At 34.9% G+C, this 26,351-nt stretch overlaps 2 protein-coding genes across 3 annotated transcripts in view; both read left to right on the forward strand.

The window, feature by feature from the left end:
- LOC129227851 (ubiquitin-60S ribosomal protein L40) overlaps positions 1-26,351 on the forward strand; it is a 145,227-nt gene that overhangs the window by 51,219 nt on the left and 67,657 nt on the right. The window lies entirely within an intron of this gene.
- The window catches only part of LOC129227846 (organic cation transporter protein-like), a 61,452-nt gene continuing 47,496 nt past the window's right edge, over positions 12,396-26,351 (forward strand). For both annotated transcript variants that reach the window (XM_054862463.1, XM_054862464.1), the window contains exon 1: positions 12,396-12,545. The gene's annotated coding sequence lies outside the window, so the exon portion shown is untranslated. The remainder of the gene's footprint in view (positions 12,546-26,351) is intronic.

Raw genomic sequence — 26,351 nt, forward strand, 5'->3', positions numbered from 1 at the left:
TGAAGTCGCACACTCAAGGTCATTGGAAGGAAAATTTATTCCTTTGAAAAAAAAGTGGGCAAATAGTAATACGTTATTTACACAGTCGAACTCGCTTATTACGAGCGCAAAGGGACCGCGATATTTTCTCGTTATTAACGGGTGCTCGTAAAAAACGAGTTCGCGAAAAAAAGAACATAGTTATTTTTATATTTGTGTCTATACTGTCTTGTTGTATCTTTTTTGTTGTTTTCGAGGAACGCGTAGCCCGAAAAACATCGTCATTTGCGTCGGTGGCTTCAAAATAGTTTGAAGTTTTTCTGCACTTTTAGAAACCATTGAGTATGTCGAGGGCTGTTGGATTGTTCTCAGAATTCATGTCTTATTAACTTTCGGATGATTTTAAAATATTTGTGGAATTTTTCCAAAAATAGGAAAAAATTTTATGAGGAGGAAATCCGCAGAAATTTTATCAATTGCAAAAACTTTGCTCGTTTTAAGCGGGATTTGCTCTTTAATAGCCCATAGACTTAACATTGTACCAACCAAATCTGTTCGATTGCCTCGCTAAATCCGAGTTTTCGTTAAATCAGGGCTCGTTATAAGCCAATTCGAATGTATCTATATATATAAAAATGGATGTATGTTTGTGGGTATGTGTGTATGTTCCTTATACAAATCCACAGTTTTCGTTTGATTTCTTCCAAATTTGGCACAAAGGTAAATTGTTGCTCAGGAATTCATATAGGCTGGTTTTTGGAATTTAAAAAAGATGCAAAGAGGTTAAATTTTATATTTTTAATCATAAAATTGCTCTTTTCGACACGAACAAATTATCGTATAGTTGTGAATTTGGTCTGAATGAAAAGCCTGTAAAAGTGAACGAAATGAATTCATCCATTTAATTATCTAAATGATATGTTGCATTGAAAAGCACCCGGGCAACGCCGGGTAGTAAGCTAGTTTCCTGTAAAATATTAACAGATGCGATTGAACTAGTTTTGACACTAAATGCTCAAACGAAACCCCTACAAACACACCTTTAGAAATAAAACTAATTACTACGATTTTTTTAAATAACCCTGAGAAGCGGTTACGCTCCACGGCAGGCATTAATTTGATTGTAATTCTTAAAGAAGCTATGTAATGCGTTATGTGACGGAAAACGAACTTAAAGTTGCAAAGCCACTACCGCATTCCGGGATAATGTTGCTGTGAATGAATGCAAATTCTTCGATAAATATCAAACGATTGATGCCTTCAGTAGATCTTATGAAATATTCATGACAGTAATTAAAGTTTTAAGAGGAGAAATGGAGGTTTAAAACAACAGATAAACACGTGAATGTTTCATAATGCTCTGTGCTGACGGGTTAAACCTTACACGCATGACATACATCAGTGTCCAGAAATTGCTGTATATTACAGTGTATAAGATGCACCCAAGAAGTTTAATTCTATTTTAATTTCCTTTTACAAAAAAGGAAGCATTGTATTCGCAAAAAAAAAAAAATTTCACTCAAAAATCGACCTTAATTTCCATTTTGCTCACCCCCGAATGAATGTTGAGTTTTTTTTTCGACTCGATCACACGTGGATAAGTGCCTAAGAACGTATACACACGCGAAATATCCATTTTGACGATTCCCGAGTTAGTTACAACGAGTTTTCTCGTGACGTCTGTATGTACGTATGTATGTGCGTATGTGCGGATGTGCGTATGTATGTCGCATAACTCAAGAATGGTATGTCCTAGAAAGTTGAAATTTGGTACGTAGACTCCTAGTGGGGTCTAGTTGTGCACCTCTTCTTTTGGTTGCATTAGGGTGTTTCTAAGGGGGTCTTTTGCCCCTTTTTGGGGGGAAATCATTGTTAATTTCGATGTAAACTCAAGTGGCGTTACAATTTGGCGGACACTTGGCGATATATCGCCAGTCTTTTGGTCGCCGAGTTTTGTCGCCAACTTGGCGACAAATTTGGTGGATTTTTTTTTAAAATCTGGTTTCAATTTGGCCACTGTTGGTGATATTTAGAGAGTAAACTATTGAATCACATTTAAATTACCAATAATGGGAGAATCACATTAAATTGGAGTAAAAGGAAGTCATGTGATGCACACATCAGCTCGTTTAGAAAAAGGATGCTCAACTTTGAAGTGCAGTTGAACCTCGTCCTCAATTATCTGAAACTCTTTCAACCGGATCAGGTCCCGCTAAGTCTAATTTTTACTTCCTTTTTCAAAAAAAGAAGCATTGTATTCGCGAAAAAATTTTCACTCAAAAATCAGCCTTAATTTCCATTTTTGTCACCACCGAATGAGTATTGAGTTTTTTTTTCCAACCCGATCGCACGTGGATATATGCCTAGGAACGTACAGACACCCGAAATATCCATTTTGACGACCCTCGAGTTAATTACAACGAATTTTCTCTTGACGTCTGTATGGACGTACGTATGTGCGTATGTGTGTATGTGGGTATGTGTGTATTTGTGTATGTATGTCGCACAACTCAAGAAAGAAATGTCCTAGAAAGTTGAAATTTGGTACGTAGACTCCTAGTGGGATCTAGTTGTGCACCATCTCTTTTGGTTGCATTCGAATGTTTCTAAGGGGGTCTTTTGCCCCTTTTTTGGGGGAAACCATTGTTAATTTCGATGTAAACTCAAATTGTATAATAATTTGTCGGACACTTGGCGATATACTGCCATTCTTTTGGTCGCCAAGTTTTGTCGCCAACTTGGCAACAAATTGGGCGATTTTTTTTTTTTAAATCTGGTTTTAATTCGGTCACTGTTGGTGATATTTAGAGAGTAAACAATTGAATTACATTAAAATTGACAATAATAGGGAAATGACATTAAATTGGAGTAAAAGGAAGTCATGTGATGCACACATCAGCTCGTTAAGAAAATATGCTTTAGTATTGTTAAGCGAAACACTTAAGGTAAATTACAAACTTTTACTGTAGGTTTCCACCTGAGAATTTTTCCACAAGTACAAAAAAATCAACATAAATACCAAAGCAATATTTTACCAGAGAAAATGTAGTTGAGAATCATAAGCTATCGAAACATTACAGTGTAATTTGTTTCTTTTGTTGTGCTCCAATAAATATTAAAAAATACGAAATAAATATGCAAACTCAAACAAAGATAATTTGTGCTGATATTTTTAACTGTGAGAGAAAATGAAACTAGTTAAATATTAAAGACTAAGATTTTATTTTTGTATTAAAAAATGCTTAAATCTATATGAAAATAAAGATAGGAATGTATGAATCTGAATGATGAACTTCACTGAATGGCAGAATGCAAATGAATGACTGAATGACAGACAGTCATTTGTTCTTTTTTAGAGTGCATGTTGCAACAGAGGGATTGATCCAAGACTTTAATTTTTTATTTTGATTTTACTTCGTTCCTCGTACCCATGGACATAAATTATGTGAACCAACAGAAGAATCTGTTTGACTGAACTGTCGAAAAAAATTTAAAAAAAAAAGAACTCAAATATTTTCTTTTCTTCGAAAGTTTCGAAGGATGCCTTGACGTTTTATCTTGCAAAAAAAGATCTTGATTGAGAAAGAGCAATGAATTGCACCTGCCAAATAAGTCATTAACTAACAAGCGAAGAATTAATATAGTATCATGGGCATTCCTGGATTGTTTTGTAAAATCGGTGTTTTAAATAAATATGAAATAAAGTGACCTTCGAGCGTTTTCGCATGTGCAGGGAAAAATATAGGACATACAAATGTAGCATATTTATGAGAGAGAGAGAGAAAAAAAGTATGAATAAGTGATGCCAGGCCTGACTTTTTAAAATTTTCCAAACGGGGTTGGGGGGGGGGGGCAAAGGATATGTATTCAAAAACAATTTACAGAAAAAAAAAACAACGACAAAAATGAGCAACTCTCTGTTGCAGCCAATCTCTAGTCTGAAGGTCATTTTTATTTAGGAAATAGATTTTTCCTTTTTTGTATTATCTGTTTTCTAATGCTTACTGGTAGTAAGGGTTGCCCGGCATCACCATAAATATTTTGGAGGGTGCCCGCGCATCTACTGCTAAAATGAACGTTTGTTAATAGGTTGATGTAAGATTAATAACACCAGTCTGAAAGTTTATCTAATATCAATTAAGAGACAGAGCAGCAAAAGTGGAGCTATTTTACTTCGATGGGTTCAAACCATGATGACATAGTTATTTTTCTTGCACTAGGGGACTCTGCCCCCTGCTCGTTAACGCTCACCAACCCCCGAAGATTGCTTCAGTCTTATTTGATTCGCAAAGATTTAAATCGTCAATTAAAAAGAAACAGAATAAAAACGCATTACGACCTCCCTTTTGAATCAAAAAGCACCCCTTCCCCGGGTTTCAAAATAACTTGTATCAACTTGCAGAGCCGTAAGGGCTAAAGGGGCTGCTGAGCATTGCAAAACTGCAGTTTTGTACGTTTGAAAAGTCGCTTTCATATTCGTGGTCTCTAGTAATATATTTTGCTCTTTAGCTCGGGGCTTGAATTGAGTTGAGCCTAAGATTTTCCGTTAAAATCGAAATCCTTTTATGAACAAGAAAGAAGAAGAATGCGAATCGAAAAGACGCAACTATAACAACGCCAAATTCGCAACTCCAGTGCTCGAATACGCTACCTTGCGGTGATTTACAAAACTGACGAAAAAACTAAAACATTGCCACGTTGCGTTCCATGTGTGTCTGTTGACGTAAACACAGGCAGTTAATTAGGAGTATTTATTAACGCATTCGATGTGTCTTATATTGCTCTCAGCAACAGAAACTGTTTCGTCCCTTAATGGTATTCTCGATCTTCTCAAAATAATGTTAGTTTTCATTATTTCCCTCTAAAAAGTGTGATGATTGTCGTAAATGGCGAAAGCATAAAACAAGAAAACTCTGGGTTAACAAACTTCGCATTTGCTCTTTTCGATGCATTTTTTTTTTTTTTTTTTTGAAAGAGGATAACGGTATACCAGGTAAGTTTTTTTTAAATTGTTTTGTGTGAATTTGTAAGCATACGGGTTTTTTTTTTAATCTTAAGTTCGAAAGAAGGATTTGAGAACATTAGCAGAAGAATTAGGGCTTTCATCTCCGCCTAATTTAAAAATAATTAACTAAACCAACCTAATTTACTTCAGCATTTAGTTGGAATGGACAGAATGCAAAATACTTTCTTGAATATATTATCGTAGAACGAAATGAGAAATGTTTAACGCTGAGAATTTTCCTCGCCAAAATAGTGGGATTATAGTTTAGGGTTATAGTTTTAGTATTGTGCGAGCAAAGAACATTTGGCGAGAGATTTCGCATGTCAGTTAAACCATATTTATTTTTTATCATGAGTGCAATAAAATGGTAGAAAGATTACAGAATTCGATAAGTTTAAAGAAATAATGCTAGATCAATTGGAAAGAAAACTACCACCATATATCCGTGAGAATTGTGTAGATGATTTGCATGGCATGACATAATTAAATCATAACGCAGAAAATAGAAGAATACGAAACAGAAAAATTTAAAATTAACCGATTCGGCAATTTGAGAAAAATAACTCAGCTACAAATGCAAAACAATTAGCGCTAGCCAAGCAAGGCAAAGAAGAATCATCTTCTTTTGATAATAATTCGTAATGTCATATAATTAAATTATCTAGCATTAATTGTTATTCTTGTCAGACCACAATTATTATTTAGTTTTATCAAGAATTGATAAATATCGAATTCAACATTGTGGAAATGGCTGCTTAGAACTACGAACTACGTAATTTGCATTAATTTTTGACGATTAATAATGCTTCTTGAATTCTCATTTCTTTCTACGTGGGCCAGAATATCAACAAGTCTTTGAAAATTAATTTAAAAAGAATAAAGCGAAAAAATCATGCATACGAACAAAATTTACTAGGCTTATTAGCATTTCCTTCGTTACCATGTGCGTTTGTTTTACCCTTTTCGTCCGCCATTAGAAAGTGGCTACAGTGCCCCCTATAGTTCGTTGGAGTTGCGAATAAAACATCAATAATTTTAATGGAGATGAGATTATTCGAACTTAAAATTTTTAACGGCTTGTAACTTTTTTTTCCTTTGGAGATAGAAGCTAAGTTTTTCGACCATAGGTTGAATTAGATCTAGAGTAAAAAAAGACCGCGCTTTCCAGCGGTGTCAAAAGGAAAACTGTGGGACAATTCCTTCGCTTTTTACTGATAGATTTAATGAAGAAAGTAATGTCTAAATTTTAGCTAAGCCTAAAAATGTTCGAGCTAAAAACACAAATAACTCCCGCCGTATATAAGTTAGAGCATTGAAACCAATTGCGTAGAGCTTGGAAAATTCTACCCTTTCCAACGATATGTAATGTTAATATGTGCAAGTAATTTTTCACCCTTTTAATAAGCAATTTACACTGTAAAAAAAATTCGGAAACGTTTCTGAGTATACCGTGCAGCTGCGGTTCATGAAATTTTCAAAAACGTTTCTGAGTATTTCGGAATTCTCTTTCTGTAATGTCCGGAAACGTGTCTGAGTATTTCGGAATCCTCTTTCTGTAATGTCCAGAAACGTGTCTGAGTATTTCGGAATCCTCTTTCTATAATTTCCAGAAATGTTTCTGAGTATTTTGGAATCCTCTTTCTGTAATTTTCAGAAACGTTTCTGAGTATTTCGGAATCCTCTTTCCGTAATTTCCAGAAATGTTTCTGAGTATTCTGTGCAGCTGTGGTTCATGAAAGTTTCGAAAACGTTTCCGAGTATTTCGGAATTCTCCAAACAATTTTCAAAAACGTTTCTGAGAATTTCGGAATCCTTTTTCCGTGATTTTTTCTAAAAAATAATTCTTTACTATAGTATTGCATGCCATAGCAGTTTCAATTCTTTCATATCTAAGAGCAATGAAACAAGCAATTTTAGAATCATTCGTGGATTTTTTTTTTTCTGAATTTCTAATGACAAATAGCATGGTTAACAGCATAACATATGCACAGTTATAAATTTTTGAAAATTTATGAAACAATATAGTAGTTTCATTCATAATCACAAAATCGTCGGGGGAGGGAAGGGGAGTACTTTCTCAAAAGTGGGATTGTTTGTTGAACAATATTAAACTTCAGTTTTTCTCTCAATATTTTCAAGACAAAATTATCAACATATTGTATTTTTAATGCAGAACTTAAAAACATATCTTGTATCAAACTTGATAGCTTTTATTTTCGGATAAAATTTGACAGAATTTACCTACACTTTGCGTTCCGAAATTCGTTCACGTCAAGTCAATTTCTTTGACGAACAAAGTGTACCGAAAAGTACCAACAGAGAAATTGATGAATTTAAATATGACACCAAAGTCCCCCTGCTGGAACCATTCGGGTTTATTCTTCTGTTCTTGCCCTTTTCCAGTTTATCACAAATATCGATACTTAATCAAAATAGGTTACTGATTTAGAGTGTGCGCAAAATGCATTATATATTTTATTTATCAAAACATTGAACTCTATTACATGATTATTCCATTTCATATATACGAGAGTCCCCCCCCCCCCACCACATCATAAGAGTGCACCCATAAAATGATATAAAGCGCCCCCCACCTTAAAAAAAGCAACCCCTTGAAAATGTCAATGGCACAGTCTGCGTGGTGAACGCCCCTCGTCTTCTCACCATATGTGCATTGAATATTAATAACACAGTATTTAAAAAACTGATCACTTTTAAAACGATGACATGAAATAATATTACTTTTTATTTCAGCATGTAAATGCAGCTGTTCCATTTTTGCCACTGACTCATTCCTCCTGAGTGTCCTAAATTAAACTAGTATATCCACGAAGGAAATGTTATTTTCGGAACTAATGTCAAGGAATTTTTTTTATTGTTAACCACATTTAACAAAATGAATAAGCAGATGAATTAATTTCATAACTATGTTCTTTTTCCTAATAGATAACATGGTCATTTTCTAATGGTATAAATATTTTTAAATGAATGAATAAATTATAATAAAAAGAGATAAATTATACCGGCACATTTTTTGTGAAGTATATTACAATACTAGAAAATATTTGCATTACCATATTTCTAATGAATTAAACAATTGATTTTTTTTTCTTTTTGAACCAAAATGTATGTACATCCAAGTATTTCGAAATAACTTTTCTGTGATTGCTTCTCAAATATAAATCTTACTTCTTTTGCGTAATTAATCAGTTTCAGTTGGTTACAACAAATAGTACACCGCGCACATAGGTATGTAGGATAACTTTAAATTAATTCGATAAACCCAAAAACAGTTACAATTGGAGCCTCATCAAATGCAAATCAACAAAAATATAAATGTATATAACAACATGCTTTAAAATATTCATTAATACTTACAAGTGAACATGAGCGGAAGAAAATCTAAGTACCTCCATTACAACTGAATAAGTAATCCAAAGGGTTTCGTTTCATTAAGTATAAACACGGGTGTTGAAACTATTCACGCTTGAACACACAATATATATCTAATTATGGTCGCATTGGAAATTGTAAAGAAGCAAATGGTTATTAACTAACTTAATAGCTGCGTACATCGTCTAAAAAATCAAGGGCAGTCCAAAATGCAAAGGCGTAAAATTAGTTTCGACACATTTTGCTACTCTCTAGATATGAAATAACAAGCATTCCAATGCTAAACAGTTGCTGACTGCAGCAACCATAGATAAGAAAAAAAGAAGTTCTCGTTATTTCCGACTCATTGGCGCCTGTGTTGGAAGGATGAAATAGGTTTCGAAGCGTTGCGTCATCACTTCCGCTTCTAGATATCTTGAAATAACAAAAAGCTTTCTGAATATTGAGGAGTTCGCTATTAGATGAAGGATTCCTACTATTTCGGAAACGTTTCCGATATACCCAGAAACGTTTCCGAAATTTGTTACAGTGTACGCTGAATTTGAGCTTATAAAGTTAAATTACAAAAAAACCTAATTCGAATTAAAAATAAATAAAACCCCAGATGCACACCCCTGGGGCTAGAGGTAATTTTGTACAAAATTTCAAGGCTGTAGGTGCTATGGGTTCTCGTGGGCGCAGGTCCGCCACAGACTTCCTTCCAGAATTTCATCGAAACCTTACTTTTATTTACTACTAGTGGTACCCGACGGCTTTGCCCGTAATAGAAAAATTAAAAGGTCTATTTCGCCTGTATATTTACAAATGATGTATGGTGAATTTTCTCGCCAATTGGCTTGTACCCATGTTACGGTTCCACGTCATGATAATTTCGTATCTCGCCAATTGGCTTGTGCCCATGTTACGGTTCCACGTTATGATACTTTCGTGATTGACTCGTCAATCTTATGATATTTTTGTTCTTAAAATTGGAATAGAAAAAGAACCACATCGAATTTTCGAAAAATCGCTTCGAGGTGCACAACCCCAAGCTACAAACTAACTTTGTGCAGAATTTCACGAAAATCGGTCGAACGATCTAGGCGCTATGCGCGTCACAGAGATCCAGACATCCTACAGACATCCAGATATCCTCCGGACAGAGAGACTTTCAGCTTTATTATTAGTAAAGATAAAGAGATGATAACTGAAAGTAAACTTTTTACCATGGTATTGTTCACAATATGTCGATCTAACTTTTCAAAAGTTTCACCTGGCTGAAAATATCCTAACCGAAAATAAAATGCTGTTGTCTCACTGTTCTTCCTGTCTCACTGTACCCGCTTCTCTCCTAACCTTCTACCATTTTCGCATCTACAGGAAAAATATGTGAGATACAACCGTGGGGGCGATCGGGAGGGGGGGGGACCCCTCTTACTTTTTAGGATTCATTCATTTATTTCATTTTCCAGATTCGAAACCAAAACTAGAAAATTTAAAAAAAAGCAAAAGTGTCAAAATTTTCGGATCATAATTATGGATTTGTTTTACTTAACACATCTGTTTACGAAACATTATTTAGCACAAGCAGTAACTTTTAGTTTATGTATTCATTGTTTAGATATTCGTAAATCAATTGTTTTACTTAAAGACGTCACGCTTGCTTAATGCAATTATTACCGAGTGTTTGTGACGTCTCAAAACACTTTGGGGTAAATAACGTAAGTCTAATTCATGTCCAAGTGTTTTTTCGGGGAAAATCATTGTGTTCATAATTCATCAGAATCTTAAGAAAAACGTGAATTAAACTGTTAGATTTGCATCAATTACCACTCATATGCTCCCAAAATCAGCCTTAGCCAAATTTTGAATTTTTTTTTTTTTTTTTTTGAGCAATCACGATTACTTATTGCTTTCATTTGACTGGTTTTGACATCCTATCATTTTATTTTCCCACCGCCACCCTCCGCACCATCACCGTCGAGCGGCTCCTCACGATGCTGCTCCTATAGCGAAAGCCGTCTCCAGGTTGCATCCATGTCCTACACACCGCGCATACATACACACACACACACACACACACACACAAACACATACATACACAAACACACACGCATACATACAGGCACCTACACATACACACACACATACACACATTCATGCCTGCACACAGACACAAATTTATGCCCACACACACATACACATACCCCGCCCCCACGCACACACATTCATACTTACATCTACCCACACACTTATGCCTGCATACAGACACACATGCCTCCACACACACACACATATCCCCTACACACAAACACACATGCCTACACACACATACACATACCCCCTACACACAAACACACATGCCTCCACACACAAACACACACGCCTACATACACACACTTGTGATTGCTTGCGAGAAACATAATTGGAATTCAAGATATCAAAATTCAAATTATATGTTTTTCTCTTTTTTTTTTGCTGCCGATGAAATTCCCATGCCTTTTAGTTGTCGGTTTTTTTTTTGCCCCCCTCCCCCCACGTTTCAGTCCCAATCGCCGCCTCTGGATACAAATATATATATCAATGAGAGAAATAACTTTTACAATGTATGAATAAGTGAGAGTAAATTTTTGGCATTTTTTTTCATTAAAATGAACCGAAAGGAAATGCTTAGGGGGTAAAAAAGTAGCCTTCTGTCGCAGCTGATCTGTGATCTGGAAGTCATGTTTATTTAGGAAATAGATTTTTCCCTTTGTCGCAATCTTTCTTTTCTAACTCTTAATGGCAGAGAGGGGCGCCTGCCACACCCACAAATATTTTGGGGATGCTCAAGCACCAAAGGACCCTGGAGAAGGCGACACTGAATTAATACACACAGTGGTGGATAAAAGGAAAGGGTCATGGGGGTCATGACCCCCCTCCCCCTAAACCGTCCACAATAGATCCGTCCAGACACTTTATGCATAAAATTAAAACGATTGCAGTGTCTTCTCAATTCGTTAATTATTTTTGAAAGTTAATTTTTGAACAACTACTTCAATTCATTGCTTATGAAATTAATTTGGAAAGTTTATCCCCAATTAGGTGCCTTATTCCGGGCCAATTTGGTGCTTTTTATTTGACCCCCAAGCAGTTTCAGAAATTTTTCGTATCCAAAACCGTAAGTCAGTTAATGGGGGGGGGGGGAGGGGGGGAATCTTCAACATGACAACTCTAAAATGGTTTTCTGTATCCACTACTGCACATACATACATCCCCTCACAGACACTCAAGTTCAGGGGCGTGCACAGAATTTTTGGAGTACTTCACCAATGACTTTTAAGGGATCCCTCCATATTAATTACCCTTACATCAGGGGTACCCACCCCTTAGAGTCAGAGCGCACCCCCCTAAATATCCTGAAGCCCCCCAAATAAAAAATACCCCTCAAAACACACCCCTAAAAATTTCAATGTCGCAGTCTGCTCCATGACCCCTTTAGGTGGGCTCCCTTGCTTACATCCCGACATTTATCCCCCCCCCCCTCATTTTAAAAATCTCGGGTCCCCTTCAGATGTCTCCCCCCCCCCATGTGCACGCCCCTGCTCCAGTCATTCTGTTGAACGTGAAAAACCGACATTGGAGAATGTTGACCAAAACATTCGGCATTTTTCCGATATCTTTAGATGTTATCTTTTCTTCTGCTGCTTCACATCGTCTTATTCATCAGAAAACAAGCATGAATATGAAAAAGCACAACAAATGATTCCCTGTTAATATATTCTCTGAACAATCCAAACAACTGCAGCCGGAAAGAACTTGCATCGAGATTGTTTGAACCATGAGAAAATTTTCTGCAATCAAAACGAAGTGACAAAAATGTGACAAGCGTTTACTTTCCTTTTCCGCTGAACTTCATGCAAAACAGGTGTTTAAACTAGAGAGAATAGAGTTAAATCGAAAAGTATCTGAAAATCAGAACTCTCAATTTTCGCCATCGGCGACACAAACGGTAGAATTCTGTGCTCAAGAGATCAATATTCAGCGGAGTGGCACAAAACCGTCTCACTTCGTCGCCCTCCGCTGACGAAAAGAGTGCACCGCTTCCGCCGAGGCAGACGATATTTGGAACTTTATGAAAGAATGTCATTAATTGTTCCTTCTGAAGTCTTGGACTATATTCCTGGTAGTAAATGCCGACATACTAAAGGTATGTTTCATATTTAAGTTATTGATTTTAGTATCGGATTTCAAGTTGAAGGTCAAAGCAAAACAATTGCTTTTTTTTAAAAACCATTATTAAAAGAGTAAGGTAGAGAAATGAAAACAATGATTTTTTCATTAAGTCGTTAGCTATATGTTTATTATAAACAAGAAAAAGTTTGCAGGACGAAAAAAAATGAAAAGTATAACTAGATTAAATAAATAAATAACGTAAAATAAAATAAAACGAGTGAATGAATAAATTAAAAAAACAAAGATTTAAAGATTGCTTAAAAAAAAGAGGTGTATGTATGGTAGTATTTACTTTTTCTCAAAATATTACATCGTATTTTGAACAGAAAATATAAATAGATTAAATAAATAAATAACGTAAAATAAAAAAAACCGAGAGAATAAATAAATAAATTTTTAAAAAACCCTAAGGGGTCACAGTATTTTTCAAACATTTTTTTAAAATTCAAATAAATTTTATATTTTTTTGAAACCATAACGTGCATATTTATTTCTTAATGAATAATTTATTTTCAAAATTTAAAAATATTGCCTACTTTTTTGAAAAATTCAAAAAATGTGGAAAATTTTAATTTTTTTAAAATCCCCAAGGCTTTTTTATTTTTGCACTAATTTAAAAAAAGTTTTTGCTAAACGATCACTATAATCATCTCTAAAAATCTGTGCATTCATTTGCTTATGAGTTTATTAGAAAATTTCTGTGATTAATTATGTAAAAAATCAAAGTTTTTTTTTTTTTTTTTTACAAAAATTGGCTTTTAAAGGTTTAACATGCTCTAAACATTTGAGTAATTTATAAATGCTTATCGAATGAACAGTTTTGTCAAATATGTTATTCCAATTGCAAAAAGTATTACTTTAAAGTTGTATCTTGAATAGAAAAAAATCCTTAGGGATTCTAATGGCATGAAAACACAAAAAAACCATCATCGAGAAAAAGCAATTTAAAGTTTTTCTTTTGCATAAGAACACATAAGGAGCATGGCCTAAAACCACTCATAATTTTTTAAATATTTGAACTAAAGCAACGAAACTTTTTCCCTGTGTTCAGAATAGTTTATAGTTTTGAAATAAGCTTTAAATTTTTTTGATCGTTTCATCATTTTTGAGGTACTGTAACCCCTTAAAGTTTGATTTTTGTTTTAAAAAAAGGTGCATGTATGGCAGTATTTACTTTTTCTCAAAATATTACATCGCATTTTGAACAGAAAAATATTTTATCAAATGTCATTACATGCAAAACTTTATCGCTAGTTTTAGTTCAATCGAATAATTCTATTCGATAAAACGACGAGGTTTTGTGAGAATTTTTATCGATTTTACAAGCTCCGTCAGAAGATGTACTATTATATTATCTCCCCCTTACTCGTTTTCAAAAATTTTTAATCAATTCTTGAATTTGGCGGGCAATTTTTCTTTCCTGTTTATTCAATGACTTAAATACAAATTTAAAAATCAATATTTGGGCTATTTCGAGATAAATAAGAAGCTCGAAAATTAGCTTACTGACTTATATTTCGACGATGATGCATGTTAAATATACAATATTATTTTGTTCTCTTCTTAAATTGATCTCAAAAGGGATTAATATTCACAAAAAATGGGAATAATTCGGCACATCATAACGTTGTACACACTATTTTAATGTCTTAAAATTGACACATTCTCCCACTACTTCCTTTTCTTATTTTTACTGTGTGTGCATTTTGTGCTTTTGCCTAAATTTTTGGGACAGGCTGTAGTCCTGCTCCCGCCACACTCTGCTCAATATGACACTATCACTGTTATTGGTAACACATGTTGCCCAGAATCACAAAGCAAAAGACGTACTGTTTGACATTTTAAACCGCAACCTTCCTCAAATTTGCGCATGCGTCAGGTCGCTTCTGATTTTATCAAAATAGGGGAGATATTGATAAGAAAGATAACGAATGTGAGGGGGATTTTTTTTTTTTTTTTGTTTTCCGTTGGATTTGTTTATTAGAGATGTTGGTTCGAGTTGCGGCTTTTTTTTTTTTTTTTTAGCAGAAATGCTAGCATGGTGCATTCTCTTCAACAAGCTGTCACCCCTTTTTAAAATAGAACCGTTCAGCGGTGCTAGTCGCGGCTTTCGAGATCAGACAGTACAGTGTTGCCAGATGATCAAATCCAGATTTCCCCAATTCCCTTCCAACTTTTCCCCAAAAAGCGATGTTTTCTATCAAAATTCCCCAAATTCTATAATTATTTTTCCCCTAATATTTTCATAAAATGAATCGACTTCCTGTAATATTTTTGTCTCTTGAAATTTTTTTTTCCCCAAAAAGCCAAATTTTCTTACAAAATTCCCCAACTTTTTTTTTCTTCCCATTTTCGCTTTTTTTTTTTTTTTTTTTGTCTTTATCTTTACCTTTCTTTACTAATATTAAAGCTGGAAGTCTCTCTGTCTGGATCTCTGTGACTTGCATAGCGCTAGACCGTTCGGCCGATTTTCATGAAATTTGGCAAAGAATTAGTTTGTAGCATGAGAGTGTGCACCTTCAAGCGATTTTTAAAAAATTCAATTTTGTTTTTTTATCTTCCAATTTTAAGAACATTTTCCCGAGCAAAATTATCATAAGATGGACGAGTAAATTACCAAGTTATCATAACGTGGAACCGTAACGTGGGCAGGCCAATTGGCGAGAAATTCATCATGCATTATTTTGTAAATATACAGGGGAACCAAAAGACCTTTTAATTTTCTACTACGGGCAAAGCCGTGCGGTGCCACTAGCCATAAATACAAGTGCCTGACCGAGAGATAAGAAATAACCAAATATTTTTTTTCTACTCGCATTTAGTACTCCGCTTCTGTATGTACATTTAAACTATGATTTTTGTATATATTTATCCATGAACGTTCTTCATCACTTATTTTTACCTGTTTCACGTATCAACTAGTTACTCACGCAGAACATTAATGCGAATTCCATAGCATAATATTCCACTTAATGCGAAATGCGAATGCCATAAAGTTGAGCAAAGCTAAACTAACGCTGTTTGATACAAACAATGTAACTACTACTTCTTGACACGAATTTAAATACGAAAAAAATCCCCTCCCCCCGAGGTTTTTTCCACCAGCTTTTCCCCAAGAACAAAATTTTGCCCCAAAGAATTCCCCTCAAAATCCATTTCCCCAAAATTTCCCCAGAGAGCACCAGATTCCCCCAAAATGGGGAAATTTCCCCCAATCTGGCAACACTGAAGACGTATATAGAAATTTGATCTTTTACAAATCCCCACAAGAGAATATACCAAATGACAACACTTGCTGTCAGTGATGATGATAGTACCATATTGAGTAGAGCAGAGCAGCGATCTTCAATCCGCGGTCCGTAAGTAGCTTTCGGTCCTCAGTATAGATATCAATGACCCACCTAGCGATTTAGTTTAAATACTTTTCTTTCCCTATAGTTTTAGGCATTTTGATAATCACTGGCGTATTGAATCGGAGTTATTGCGCCTCAATGTATAGAGAAATGTAAAAACTTTGGAGTTTTGGTTTTTTATTCACTTTATGTTGACAACGATTAATTACCAGGAATCAGATCTCATGCATCCTTTTTTACTTCCTTTTACAGTAAAGGAAGTATTGTATTCGTGAAAAAAATTTCTCTCAAAATTCGGCCTTAATTTCCATTTTGCTCACCCCGAATGAATGTTGAGTTTTTTTTTTTTCGACCCGACCACACGCGGATAAGTGCACAAGAACGTATAAAAACCCGAAGTATCCATTTTGACATTCCCCGAGTTAATTACAACGACTTTTACCGTGACGTCAGTATGTACGTATGTATGTCGCCTAACTCAAGAACGGTATGTCCTAGAAAGTTGAAATTTGGTACGTAGACTCCTAGTGGGGTCTAGTTGTGCACCTCCCCTTTTGGTTGCATTCTGGTGTTTCTAAAGGGGTCTTTTGCCCCTGTTTGGAGGGAAATCATTGTTAATTTCGATGTAAACTCAAGTGGCGTTACAATTTGGCGGACACTTGGCGATATATCACCAGCCTTTGGTCGCCAAGTTGGCGACAAATTTAGCGGATTTTTTTTTTTTTTTTTTTGAGTCGCGCTTATATCTGTGAAGTACTATTCTCCAAGAGGTAGAATATAAAGTCAAGACTTTCTAACACTCATCTCCAGAACTCTCTTTGAATTGCTTCATCACCCATAAAAGCCAATGTTGACTGATTAGTAGAAGAGAAAGAACTTCAGATTTCTTCATTGATGTTGTTGTCTTGTGCCACCTAGGCTGGCAATTTGGGGTGCGCTGCTTCCCTTTTCCAACTGTACCGTAATTTGGAGTGAAGTCCGACTTCCACAGTACACGCATGCCACAAGGACCAGTTTATTGGGTAAAGCAACCATTCACAGCATAGCAGCACATTCACACAAAGAAAGGACAAGAGAGAGAAAGTACGTCCACGCCCGGGTCTGGGATTCGAACTCAGGATCGCTCCATCGCAGTCAGACTTCTCTGATCACTAGACAAAGTGGCCGGTAGATTTCTCCGTTGAACTAAGAAAATCACGCTTCTGATAGTTTTAATCAGTTTTATGTTTTCTAAAAAGTTACAGTATATATATTTTTTAAGTCAAGCATCGCTATTTCGATTACATTACGTGTTGAATATCGATTTTCACTGTAATTTTCAAACTGAATGAAAACTTATTTTAAAATTTTACACTGTCTCCGTTTAAACTGAAGTACAACAACGTGATCACTGCGACTCACAAGCCTTTCCTTAATAAAAATTTGGCACCGTATCAAAATTAGGTTTAAGAACACCGCAGTAAAGTGAAGCAGAAACTAAACTACTCCATAAATGTACATCGTATGATCCAGAGTAATCACATAGAACATCTTTACAATCTAATATAATTAAAAACTGAGCGTATGTACCTATCTATATCTATCTATCTGTGTATGAGTTACTTCTCCCGAACGTCAGTGAACTGACCATCGAACCAGGTATCGATAGATTTGTCATTTTCCCGTCTTCATGTTTGGCTATTTAACATAATCCTCCGACAATAATTAGAGGATATATTCATTAAAACTATTACTAGTGGTACCCACAAGAGTTTTGCTCGTAGTAGAAAATTAAAAGGTCTTTTGGTTTGCCTGTATATTTACAAATAATGTAAGGTGAATTTCTCGCCAATTGGCTTGCCCATGAAACGGTTCCACGTTGTGATAACTTGGTAATTTACTCGATCTATCTTATGATAATTTTGCTCGGGAAAATGTTCTTAAATTTGCAATAGAAAAAGAACAAAATCGAATTTTAGAAAAATCGCTTCGAGGTGCACAACCCCGTACTACAAACTAACTTTGTGCCAAATTTCATGAAAATCGGCCGAACGGTCTAGGCGCTATGCGCGTCACAGAGATCCAGGCATCCAGACAGAGACTTTCAGCTTTATTATTAGTAAAGATGACTAGAAAGTCGCGCCTGTCAAGGTATGACGGGAGAAAATTGCTTCTACTCTTCTACATTTGAACGAAACAATTGCCTGTTGGGTGATATTTTGATAGTCGAAATTTTAACCCTAACTCCAGTGGATTGACCCTAAAATACCGTGGATGGCGTTAATTTTCAACTACTTTTTTGATTCTTCATTCTCCTAAAATGACTGTATTACCAGTAAAACAGTTAAGGAGATATTCTAGTCTAGAGGCTTGATTTTAAGGTGATTTTACGGGCGTAATAGATAAAAACCAGTTGCTATTTTAATTATTTATTTTTGTCAGTTTTTTTATTGATACTTTAAAAGTATAAAAATGCATAATAGTTGAAACATTTTTTTAAATTGTAGTTGGTGGGGGCTGGTAAAGTGGGGGCTCTAAAAAAAGAGGGTTTCCGGGTTGACATTATTCATATCCTCCAAGTGATATGAAACATGAAGTTAAGGTTAATTCTTATCAAACAAGGATTTAGAATTCTATGGATGTAACCGATTTGAAAAAAAAGAAAGATTAATAAAATGGCGTATTTTTGAAAAAAAAAGTTCATTTATTTTGGCTCCTTTTTTGAACTTTGGTATATGTTTAAAAATAATAAAAATCAAAAATTACAAAAACCTCTACGTGGAGACAATTTTTATAGTACTCAGAATGCCTGTACCAAATTTCCAGTAAATCGGTGCATTAGAACTTGAGATATCTTGTCGACCATATCGAAAAACTAGTTGCGAGAAAAACGCGTTTAAAGTTTGCAATCTCATTTCAGCAAAAGAGTTTATTTTAACAAAATTAACTGTAACTCCAAAAATAATTTGAGTTTTCATAAATCATCTAGGAAACTTATTCTTAACGGTCTAAACTCTGAGAATATGAAGGGGAAAATCGATTTTTTTGAATTTCTAGACTAGAATACCCCCTTAAGTTATCCTATCGAGTTCAGCATTGTCACAATAAAGCCTTTCTCTGGATGTTAAATATTACCAAAATATATTATCAAATTATCATGCCGATACCGTGGCGCGAGTTTTATTGTTGAAACTCGCGGGTTACTCGATCATTGGCTATTATTTATATGACAAAACTTAGATTTCGACATAAAATCTCTATTTTTCGAATCTACTTTCCTCCATTCAAATTTTTATTCAGTGCTTCATCTCAACTTAACGTATTGATGCTGTGGCGTAGTGGTAGTATGTGTGGCATGCTGAGTGGAAAGCAAGTAGTTACCAGGGGTAAACTTAACATTTTTTATTTACACAGCTATTTACAAGATTCAGAAATACACAATTGATTCGTAGTTAGATAGATTTCTGGAGAGTCAGAAAAACATGACTGACCTCTCCAAAGTTTTTGATCGTTCTCCTCGTTTTCCAAGTCAGCCGCGCCCCAGCCCCGCAAAATTCATTTCCCCTTTTTCTTGGAAAACAAATGGGGATTCTCTCTCTCCTTTCCCAAGGATGCAGCTGGTCCATGGATGCAGGTGGCCATCCTGGGAACGGAATGTTAAACTTGAGCCAAAACGGCCAAAGGTCAGCTTGGGGGCGGAACCTAGTATTTTATGGATTTGAAAGAATTCGATGCAGCTGGCTTCAAAGCGTGGGAATGAGTAAAAAGTGTGGGAAACAGTAGCATTCGTTGATAGAAAGCGTACTATGCCACAATGCTTTTATTAAAATTTGTTGCGGTGAAATGAAGAAAATCATTGAGAAGAAAAATCTGCGACCATTTTTTTTCTCTCCAATATGAACAAATGAAATTCTAGATTTTGTTTTGAGGCTTTTCATGTAATCAGGGGATTTAAAATGTTTCTCTCTTGGTTATTTTTCCGCAATCTACGGCAAAATTTTAGTGATTTTTTTTTTTAATTTTTTTTTTATTGTTTTTGTTCAAGCCTGATTGTTGAACACGCGTAACTTGACATAACTTTTATTTTCGAAGTAGACCGTGCAAAGCCGGGCGACGCAGCTAGTATGTAAATAAAATTTGAATTGTTTCTGTATTTTTTCAAACGTTCTTTTTTGCTGCATTCGCCTTAGTTTCTTTCCTACAGCGCTTTGAAACCCTGCAGGGTATCGGTATTGTGAATAACCCTGTACATACAACGACGCAAAATTTTTAGAACTGTGACTCGTGAAAACCAATTAAAAACGGACTTATTTGCTTGTAATGTTATTATTAATGTAGCTAAAATTATATGACAGACTGAAAGTTATAACATAAGTTTTCAGATCTTGCTTTTGCTGAAATTTAATTAGGAATGAATTGCTTTGTTACCTTAATCAATTTGATAGGAGAAAAAAGGGCACATCTAGTCTAATACGAGCTGATGTGTGCATCACATGACTTCCTTTTACTCCAATTTAATGTCATTTCTCCATTATTGGCAATTTTAACGTGATTCAATAGTTTACTCTCTAAATATCACCAACAGTGGCCAAATCAAAACAGATTTTTAAAAAAAAATCGCCAAATTTTTCGCGAAGTTGGCGACAAAACTTGGCGACCAAAAGACTGGCGATATATCGCCAAGTGCCCGCCAAATAATAACACCACTTGAGTTTACATCGAAATAAACAATGATTTCCCCTCAAAAAGGGGCAAACGTCCACTTTAGAAACACCCGAATGCAACCAAAAGGGAAGGTGCACAACTAGACCCCACTAGGAGTCTACGTACCAAATTTCAACTTTCTAGGACATTCCTTTCTTGAGTTATGCGACATACATATACACATACACACATACGCACATACATACGTACATACAGACGTCACGAGAAAATTCGTTGTAATTAACTCGAGGGTCGTCAAAATGGATATGTCGGGTGTCTGTAGGTTCCTAGGCATATATCCACGTGTGGTCGGGTCGAAAAAAAAAATTCAACATTCATTCGGGGGTGAGAAAAATAGAAATTAAGGCCGATTTTTGAGTGAAATTTTTTTCGCGAATACAATACTTCCTTTTTTGTAAAAGGAAGTTAAAACGTATGCTTTGACGTATTTATTGCTAGGGTGAATTCTAGTTAAATTTATCGTTAAAATGCAATAATTTAACAATGTACCTCTCTTTTGGGATTAAGACTTTTAAGTTTGGACTGCTTGATTCTCAACGCATATAGTGAGATGTTGTCGTGTAAGCGTTTCAAAGAGGCAATTTATATTATTTACACAAATGACAGATGTTTTACTATATTATTTGTATTTTAGGTTTAATGTCCTTCGCTAGGTAATAAAAGAAAGAAACATTTTAAATGTTTCATACTTCTATCATATTTACAACGAGTAAATTCTTTTATCTCACTAGAAATAGTACCTTGGGTCATAAATTTTCGACTCTTATCATTTGAAGTATTCTGTTTTGTTTCTAGTAATCTTTGTTCAATTACAGTTAAAATGTAATATAGCATGTTTTGATGTGCATGAGAATATATAGCATGTTTTTGTGTTTTATTGTTATTGTTCGAGGCTCTTCCATTTAGCTTCATACCCCATGGCTCTTTTATGCGGCATCAAGCGAGTAACCATTAATATTAGAGATGACTCACTGAAGTTTTATAATAGATTCTTATAGAGCTCATAATAGTTAATAAATTATCATTGAAAATATCGCTAAGGAAAAAATATTTTTTAAAGAGTTGAACCAACATATCCAATTGCGAAATTTTAAACGAATGATGTACACTCGAGGAACAGACCTTAAAGCGAATAAGTCGCACCGTTTTTTTTTTTTTTTTTCGTTTTTTTTTATTGTTGTCGCCGTTATTTTAATGATGATGATAAGAATCGTTCATTCGAGTTTAGCCTTGTCACAATAAAGCTTTTCCCTGCATGTTAAACATTACCAAAACACATTATCAAATTATCATGCAGGGGCGCGAGTTTCAGTGTTGAAACACGCAGCTTTCTCGATCATCGGCTATTATTTATATGAGGATCTTAATATATTAATAGGCAAGCCGTTTTTCTTTCGGTACCGATTTCTCCTCTGTTTGTGCACCGATTTCCTTCATTCTTTTTTTGTTCAGTAGATATTGCCGAATTTTAGTGTCATCAACAAAATTTTTTGAAATCGAACACTAATTAACGGAGATATTAATTAAAAACGCATTTTCGACCTAAATGGCTCTTTCTACACGAACGGATGGTCCTTTTTTTTTCGAATTTGATATGGCTGGAAAGGTCTTTAAAAAATACTCCTAACGAAGAAAGGGTCAAGGCGCCCAAGGTGCAATAACCTAAATCCACTAGAAAAAAAGTTATAAGCGTTTTTTAGTTAGCGAAACACAAAAATTTTAATTTTATCTCTTTTCCATTGTTGAAATTCATTGTTGGAAGCATGAAACATTAAGTTTTAATTCATTTTTTAAACCGCTTTTTCTACACGAAAAATGCATTTAAATGCTTCGAGCTTGGTATTGTTGGAAAGCTCGTGAAAAATACTTTGAAATACGTTCTACCCGGTTTTACCGAGCGAAAACGCCAACCCACAGAAGCGCTAGAAAAAGAGCTAGAAGCAATTAAAAGTTAGTAAAAATTCATTTTTATTTGCTTTTTCACGCGACACAGTTGGCGTGAAGAAATTGCTGGATAATATTGTGGTGTTGCCAATTCTCGCTTGAACATAAAGAAATGAAATACTTGCATTTGTTTTTATTATTGAGGCTTTTTGGGTAAACATAAATTATTTTACTCAGTGAGGGACGACTTTCAGTTCCAGCTCCCAATAATACCTGCATTTGCTATCACCACAAACAGATCTCAAGGTAAAATTTTGATAAAATTGGCGTATTATTACGACGTCCAGTGCTTTCGCGTGGACAATTATATGTTGTCGTGAGTAGAGTTCGTTCATTTGACTGTTGGAAATTTTATATTTAACGGCAAGATCATGTCTACTTTTACAAAAAATATTGTTTGTACAGAAGTTTTACGTACTAAGGGAGTTTTGCGGCATCATTTCATTCAGAACGACTTCCATAATTGTGAAATTGGCGAACTTTATCCATTTTGGCACCAATGCCAGGACGAGAAATATTTTTCTTTTGCATTCGTAAAAAACGAGTCAGAAATGTCTATTTGCAAGGAACTGACTACGAATGAAGTCCCTCTTTAAGGTGGGGTTCATTAAATTATAACCGTTCGTGACAAGGCGGAGGAAATAAATGACAAGAGGAACATACAATGGGGAGAATGGGACATCAAGCTTTTTTTTTTTTTTTTGATAAGAACGTTTATGAAAAACAGTGTGATATGTGGCAAAGGGAAGAGGGGTTCTGGTGAAATGTGAAACTTTACGACAAAGGGGAAAGAGATCAAAAATTTTGAAATGTGCATTTGTCAGTTTTCCCCTAAATCGTGAACAAATCACAAACACGATTTTTTAAAAAAAATTACACTATTATTGCGACGTCCAGTGTTTTTAAATGGACAATTTTTAATGTAGCAAGTAGGATTCGTTCATTTGACTGTTTGGAATTTAATAATTCTAACTGCAGAGGTCAAGGCAACTTACTCAATAATATTAAACTTATTTAAAGAAGCATTGTTCATGCAGAAGTTTTACGTGTAATCTGAGTTTTGCAGGATCATTTCATTTGGGAAGATTTCGACAATTGTTAAAATGGCAGGCGCTCTTCATCTATTGGCGTCAAATTTTCGGCACCAATTGCAGCTCGAGAAATGTTTTTACTTTGCATACGAAATCAAAGAGTAGGGAAATATATATTTGCATACGGTTGCCACAAAATAGGGGCTGTCCACGAATGAAGTCCCGGTTTAAGGTGGGGTTCACGAAATAGTAACAGTTTGTGACAAGGGAGAGGAAAGACATGACAAGAGGGGCATACAATGGGGTGAACGTGACAACAAACCTTTTTTTAATTATAACGTTTAAGAAAAACAGCGTGACATGTGACAAAGGGAAGAAGGGGTATAGTGAAGTGCAAAACATTGTGACAAAGGGGGGAGAGGGTCGAAAATGTTGAAAGGTGTGACATCAGTTATGCCACCGCCCTTAACCATAAACAAACCACAAAATCAACCTTTTTAAAAAATTGTACTACTATTACGACGTCCAGTGTTTTTGAATAAGCAGTTATATGTTGACACGAGTAGAGTTCGTTCATTTATTACTTGCAAATTTATATTTCTCATGACGAAGAAGCAACGTACTCAATAATAGTAGACTTTTATAAGTAACATTGTTCACACAGAAGTTTTACATATATATTGAGTTTTGATGCTTCATTTCAAACGGGAAGATTTCGGAAATTGGATATTTCGTGATTTTTATCCATTGGCGTCATTTTTTTTCCCAATGTTTTTCCTTTGCATACGTAAACAAAGAGTAGGGAAATATTTATTTGCATAGGGTTAGCACAAAGCAACATGATATCCAAAATAAAATTATTCAAGCCAGCAATTTGTCGACCACACCAGTTTCTCAATGGAGTTGTTTTCTACAATCAAAAGTACTACTTTTAATCACTGAAATAGATAGAATAAGAAAGAAAAATGTTGAGCCAGAAAAAACTTTTATTTTTTCAACAGTTGTTTATTTAAAACTTTTTTGAATGTCCGATTTTAGAAATAAGGCGTGGTCTTTATGTCGTTATAAGCGATGTACTTTGGCGCGCGACTCCATTGCCGAGCTAAATATTTACGGTTTGCTCTCAACCGCGTTTTCGGGTTATGATAATTTGCGCTGTGCGCTAATGGCATCAATGAGTGGCATTTTATCGCTTTTGTTGACGAAAAATTAATTTCAATCTGCGCACCAATTAAAATAGTTGTTAAAAATATTAAAGGGTCATTCCATGTCAATTCAACCAAAAAAATGGCATTTTGACACCCACCGACACGGATTTTGATAAAACTTGGTGAGTTTAGTCCTTTAATGTAGAAAAGTATCCGCATCAATTTTTTCTTCTCAATCTGGTTTAGTTTTCATTTTACAGCCAGTCGAAATTTTGAATGTTTAGTATTTTCCAAACTATGACGATTCTGCTCGTTGATTGAAAATAATTTGTATTTCATTTATTTTTCAGCCAATGTTTATGAAAATTTACAGTAATATCAATAAAAGTATAAGAATTTCAGAAAAAAATATAAAAAAATTCTAACCAGGAAACATCACGATCAAGGAAATTCAAAAAAATTCCAAATTGGTGGCATTCGAAAGAGCATTGGAAAACATGTTTATGGCACTGAAACTACGTGCCCTCGTGACCACGTTATCGAAATATGAGGTCTTAAAAATTGCCGAAATTTTTAGTAAAGTCGCCAAATTTAACGAGTTTTGTTCAGAAATGAAAGTACGGCGCGAATTCAACATCTGCATCTGACAAGACATTTCACTTCCATATTTGGTCACCACCAAAGCGCGTGAGAAATATCGCATTAATTCTTTACTCGGGGTGACTACCATGGCGCTGGGCAAATTAAAATAGACTGCAGTGAGAGGTTCCCCGAGCTTAAACTTTTGGGAAAGCAAAAATTCTCAATTTACCGAAAGAAAATTCAAATTTTACTGAGCGATAAAATACGATTATGCGCAAATAATAATGTATGAAAAATGATTTTCGGTAGTTAAAAAATTGTAATTATGTCCTCTAATTTGCCGAACTGTCAGACGAACTTTGTCGAATAAGGAAAATTTTTGGGAGGTCACAGTGGCCTCCCACTAGTGCGCTCCTAACTGCAGTCAACAGGAACGACCTCCTATTACTGCGACCGATCTCTCATAGGGTTCGAGCACAAAATCTCGTTTAAAATTCCACAGATGTGATGATATTTTAGCGTCCAATAGAACGTATTAACTGAATACATTTGAATATACCGTTCAAAGTTTAAACTTTTTTGTTATTCTTAAGACTGTCTGTTAAAAAACTGATGTTTAAAACTTTTATGCTTCTGCGGGTGAAATATTTCCACTGAAAGAGTTTATTCGATGATGAAACTGTTTTGAAAAAAAATATGATAACCGTAGAGAAACGGTAAACACACTTTAAAGTTTTTTTTTTTTTTTTTGAAAAGTCGTAAGTCTGAAGTCTTCAACAGTATCTAAATACGAAGAAAACGACATTTTTAAAGATTTCAAACCATGTTCTCAAATAAAAAAAATAAAAAAAAAACGATTTCTGTCAGTTATTTCCAGTTTGTTTTTCGTTATGTGTATCGTTTTCAAGTTATGTGTAAGCCCTCTAACAAGTCAAATTAAAAAAAAAACTATTAATTTTTATTTTGATCGTATTTGAATTCCCTTTTAACGTGAAACATAATTGGTAAAAGTGACTTA

Source organism: Uloborus diversus, chromosome 8 (assembly GCF_026930045.1).
Source record: "Uloborus diversus isolate 005 chromosome 8, Udiv.v.3.1, whole genome shotgun sequence".
Classification (NCBI taxonomy): Eukaryota; Metazoa; Arthropoda; class Arachnida; order Araneae; family Uloboridae; genus Uloborus; species Uloborus diversus.